Source organism: Diuraphis noxia, unplaced genomic scaffold (assembly GCF_037042655.1).
Source record: "Diuraphis noxia isolate RWA-SAM2 unplaced genomic scaffold, SU_Dnox_SAM2 contig0021, whole genome shotgun sequence".
Taxonomy (NCBI): Eukaryota; Metazoa; Arthropoda; class Insecta; order Hemiptera; family Aphididae; genus Diuraphis; species Diuraphis noxia.
In genome coordinates this window covers 47,501-52,500 of record NW_028301731.1, presented here as the reverse complement: position 1 = coordinate 52,500, position 5,000 = coordinate 47,501, and the positions used below count along the sequence as shown (strand labels likewise).

At 63.8% G+C, this 5,000-nt stretch overlaps 3 non-coding genes across 3 annotated transcripts in view; all 3 read left to right on the top strand.

Annotated features, from left to right (window-relative positions):
- The first annotated feature begins 972 nt into the window (after nucleotides 1–972).
- LOC149053926 (small subunit ribosomal RNA) lies at nucleotides 973–3,460 on the top strand. The gene has a single exon (XR_016192446.1). It is a non-coding gene; the product is annotated as a small subunit ribosomal RNA (ribosomal RNA).
- Nucleotides 3,461–3,670: 210 nt separating this feature from the next.
- Nucleotides 3,671–3,828, top strand: LOC149053925 (5.8S ribosomal RNA). Its single transcript, XR_016192455.1, has one exon. It is a non-coding gene; the product is annotated as a 5.8S ribosomal RNA (ribosomal RNA).
- A 402-nt stretch (nucleotides 3,829–4,230) lies between these two features.
- LOC149053924 (large subunit ribosomal RNA) overlaps nucleotides 4,231–5,000 on the top strand; it is a 4,199-nt gene continuing 3,429 nt past the window's right edge. The window contains exon 1 of the ribosomal RNA XR_016192451.1: nucleotides 4,231–5,000. This exon is cut by the window's right edge and continues 3,429 nt beyond it. This is a non-coding gene — a ribosomal RNA (large subunit ribosomal RNA).

Genomic DNA, 5,000 nt, shown 5'->3' with positions numbered 1-5,000 from the left:
TGGTCGACGACTTGTAACAACGTTAGGCGAAATGCGATTGTGGCGGGGGTATTAGTGTTCGGGCGGGGGGATCCGATACGGGCGCGGATTGCGGTAGTCCACGGGCGCGCGTCCACTGTTACACGAACGACGCTACGCCATTAAGGTGGAAAAACCCGGGATTTTGTAAATTTGTGAGCGGTTCGGTCGTCGGCGTTGCAGTCGACGGCCGGCCGCCGATCACGAACACCACAACAGCAAAGCCACGGGCGACGCCGAAGACGGCGCGTACACCTCGCGGCGCCCACCGGTCGCCGCCAACTGACGGTCGTCCACGTACGCGGGACACCGTCGGTTGAGTGGCCGGTCCGGTGAGAGCCGGCGGAAGGTGACACGCGTCCGCGTTTCGGCCGCCGACCCATCTCGCAATCCGAGTGGCGAAACTCAACCGGCGCCGCGCGTCCACCAGCCGGTGTTTGCGCGGCGCGCGCCAATCCACACCGATGACGACTCCCGTTACCGTTCCGCGTGTCACGAACACTCGACGCCAGAACATTCCCGCCGCGGCCGGCCATCGTCGCCGCGCCCGGCGGTCGCCGGGGCGAAGCCACGGGACGGCGGACTTCGCGTCGCGTCCCGGCTTCCCCCTCGATCTCGGCTGGGGGCCGTTACGAATCGGGCGAGAGCCGGTCTCGGTACGCTCGCCGGGGACCCGTGCACACACCGTCACCCGAACCCGGCGGTCGACCGTCACCCGGTCCGTCTCGTCAACGTGTCGCACTCCGTGTGCCGACCACACCACACACACATTTTGTTGTTGTTGAACCGCGGTCGGTCGCGCGGCCGTGACCCACAGCGGTCCCGGCCACGCGATCGCCCTCGGCGTCGGCTCGCCGCCCCCTTCCGCGGGGCGTCGGACCGGCGCTCGGACGCACGCGTCCCAGGCCGCCACGCGCGTGGCGGTCGCGGGGCGCGGTAGCAGTAAACCCGAGATCCCTGGTTGATCCTGCCAGTAGTCATATGCTTGTCTCAAAGATTAAGCCATGCATGTCTCAGTGCAAGCCGCATTAAGGTGAAACCGCGAAAGGCTCATTAAATCAGTTGTGGTTCCTTAGATCGTACCCAAGTTACTTGGATAACTGTGGTAATTCTAGAGCTAATACATGCCGACAGAGTTCCGACCGTCGCGGCGCTCTCGGGCGTCGCGCGCGGGAGGAACGCTTTTATTAGATCAAAACCGGCCCGTCGCGGCGCGCTTCGTGCGCGTCCCGATCGCGGCCCGCGCAAAGACCTGGTGACTCTGAATAACTTCGAGCTGATCGCACGGTCTCCGTACCGGCGACGCATCTTTCAAATGTCTGCCTTATCAACTGTCGACGGTAGGTTCCATGCCTACCGTGGTGGTAACGGGTAACGGGGAATCAGGGTTCGATTCCGGAGAGGGAGCCTGAGAAACGGCTACCACATCCAAGGAAGGCAGCAGGCGCGCAAATTACCCACTCCCGGAACGGGGAGGTAGTGACGAAAAATAACGATACGGGACTCATCCGAGGCCCCGTAATCGGAATGAGAACACTTTAAAACCTTTAAACGAGGATCAATTGGAGGGCAAGTCTGGTGCCAGCAGCCGCGGTAATTCCAGCTCCAATAGCGTATATTAAAGTTGTTGCGGTTAAAAAGCTCGTAGTCGGATCTGTGTCTGGGCGGTGCCGGACCACCCTGGCGGTCCGGCGTGTCGCGGCCGGCCGTGCCGCGGGACCACGTGTCCCGTCGGCGCGGTCGCCGTCGCGCTCGTCAGCCGTCTCGGGGTGTTAGTTACCGGCACGTCGGCCGGACGTATTGTCGGCAGGCGGACACGTGTCTCGTGCTCCCGGCGCGCCGCGCGGCCACGCGTCGCGCGGCCGTCGGGGTTCGACGACGGCGGCCGCCTACTCCAATCTTGCTGCGCGGTGCTCTTCACCGAGTGCCGTCGGCGGGCCGACACGTTTACTTTGAACAAATTAGAGTGCTCAAAGCAGGCTCAAATCTGGCGGGGCGGCTTCACGGCCGTCTCGTCAAAAGGCCCTGAATACTGGTCGCATGGAATAATGGAACAAGACCTCGGTCCCGCGCATCTCCGCCCTTCGCGGGCGCGCGAAACCGCCTTCCGGGGCGTTTCCGTGCGCGGGCCGCCGGGCCGCGGGCGCCAGTCGCCCGCGCGTCCCGCCGGGCCGGTTTTCGGGACCGGAGGTAATGATCAACAGAGACGGGCGGGGGCATTCGTACCGAGACGTTAGAGGTGAAATTCTTGGATCGTCTCGAGACGAACTGACGCGAAAGCATTTGCCAAGTACGTTCTCGTATGATCAAGAACGAAAGTTAGAGGTTCGAAGGCGATCAGATACCGCCCTAGTTCTAACTGTAAACGATGCCAGCTAGCGATCCGCCGGCGTTTCATTAACGACCCGGCGGGCAGCTTCCGGGAAACCGAAGCTTTTCGGTTCCGGGGGAAGTATGATTGCAAAGTTGAAACTTAAAGGAATTGACGGAAGGGCACCACCAGGAGTGGAGCCTGCGGCTTAATTTGACTCAACACGGGAAACCTCACCAGGCCCGGACACCGGAAAGATTGACAGATTGAGAGCTCTTTCTTGATTCGGTGGGTGGTGGTGCATGGCCGTTCTTAGTTGGTGGAGCGATCTGTCTGGTTAATTCCGATAACGAACGAGACTCTGTCCTGCTAACTAGGCGGGTAAACCCGGGTCGGCGTGGGCGCGGCGCCGGCGGTTTCGGCCGTCTGCGTTCGCGTTCCCGTCGGCTCGGCCCGGTATCCCCGAACGCGTTCGCCCGTCGTCCACGGCGGTCGTCGGGCGCGGCCGCGCCATCCGCGTCCCGGCGTGCGGCGGGCGTGCGGGGGTCGGGGGGCAACCTCCGGTCGCCGTGCGTCAGTCGTGCGCTGGGCTCCGCGGTGAAGCGCGCCGCGTTCGCGGCCGTCGCCGGCGGATCACGATACGTTACTAGGGCTACCGCCGGCTCCCAGGAGCTTAAACTCTTCTTAGAGGGACAGGCGGCGGACGAAAATAGCCGCACGAGACTGAGCGATAACAGGTCTGTGATGCCCTTAGATGTTCTGGGCCGCACGCGCGCTACACTGAAGGAATCAGCGTGTGTTAACATTCCTGGGCCGACAGGCTTCCGGGTAACCCGCTGAACCTCCTTCGTGCTTAGGGATCGTGGCTTGCAATTTTTCCACGTGAACGAGGAATTCCCAGTAAGCGCGAGTCATCAGCTCGCGTTGATTACGTCCCTGCCCTTTGTACACACCGCCCGTCGCTACTACCGATTGAACGACCGCAGTGAGGTCTTCGGACTGGACGCGCGTTATTCGGCCCCCTCGGGGGCTGGGTCGTCGCGCGACCGGGAAGATGACCGAACTCGGCCGTTTAGAGGAAGTAAAAGTCGTAACAAGGTTTCCGTAGGTGAACCTGCGGAAGGATCATTAGAGACGGGCCCGCGGCGCCGGCGACTCGCTTGCCGGTCTCGCGCGCGCCTAATCCGACCCCGTGGCCGCGTGCGCTCGCGCGCGACAACCGCGCACGGTTGTCGTCCGCCGACCGCCCGCGCGCCGCGACCCCCGACCGAGAGTCGACCGAAAGATGGTTACCGTCGTCGGAAGACGATTGTGTAAACGAAAAAAAAAAAACAAACACCCGACCCCGAACGGCGGATCACTTGGCTCGTGGATCGATGAAGACCGCAGCTATCTGCGCGTCGTCGTGTAATCCGCAGGTTATACGAACATCGACCAGTCGAACGCACATTGCGGCCTCGGTGACCCGCGGGTCCCGGGCCACGCCTGTCTGAGGGTCGTATACCGGATACTCGGCCAGACCGATGCGCCGGCACGGCAGGCGTCCGGCGGAGCGCGCGCGCCGCGTCCGGTCCTCACGGGGACCGGCGCCCGCGCGCCCGTCGGCCGCACGCCGCGCCCGCGCGAGTTTGGCGGCTCGACCGGGGAAAACGCGGGCTACCGCTCGCGGCTGCCCCCGGTCGTCCGCCCAAGTTGTGACGGCAAACAGTCACGGGTTCTCGCGCCGTCGAACGGCACGTCCCCGTCCGCCCGCCGCGCGAGAGCGCGGCCGGGTCGGCTGAGAGTCGTCCTCGAGACGCCACCTCTCCGGCAACCGAGAAGCGGACGCGGACCGTCGCCGCGCGGACGGAGCGCGGACCCGCGCACCAGTTACCACCACCACACGTACCACACACTTGTTCCGACCTCAGATCAGGCGGGACTACCCGCCGGATTTAAGCATATTAATAAGCGGAGGAAAAGAAAACAACCGTGATTCCCCCAGTAGCGGCGAGCGAACAGGGAAAAGCCCATCGCCGAATCCCGCCGCGCACTTTTGTGTCGCGGCACGTATGGGAGTTGTGGCGTACGGGCCGGCCTCGTTGCCGGGGCGCACGTGACGGTCCAAGTCTCCCTTGAACGGGGCCATGGCCCGCAGATGGTGCCAGGCCAGTAGAGGCCGTCACAGCGTTCCGGGATCGGACCGCGCCTTCGAGTCGGGTTGCTTGAGAGTGCAGCCCGAAGCGGGTGGTAAACTCCATCTAAGGCTAAATACGGCCACGAGACCGATAGTGGACAAGTACCGTGAGGGAAAGTTGAAAAGAACTTTGAAGAGAGAGTTCATAAGAACGTGAAACCGTTCGGGTGTAAACGGACAGAGCCCGCGAGTCCCCGCCGGGCGAATTCACGGTCGGTGGTCTCACCGCCGGCCGGATCTTTCGCTCGGTCAGCGGACGTCGCGACTCGTTGGGCGCCGGCCGAAGGGCCCGGGTGGCGGTTCGTCGCGGCGGTCGCGCCTCGGCGTGACCGTTCGCGCCGAACCCCGGTGCTCCTGGTCGGCTCGCCCGACGGCATGAACCGTCGACGCGGCCCCGTCGCAGGCGGGGTCCCGTCGGTCGGCGACGAGTTTCGGGCTACTTTCCGACCCGTCTTGAAACACGGACCAAGGAGTCTAACGTGTGCGCGAGTCAAC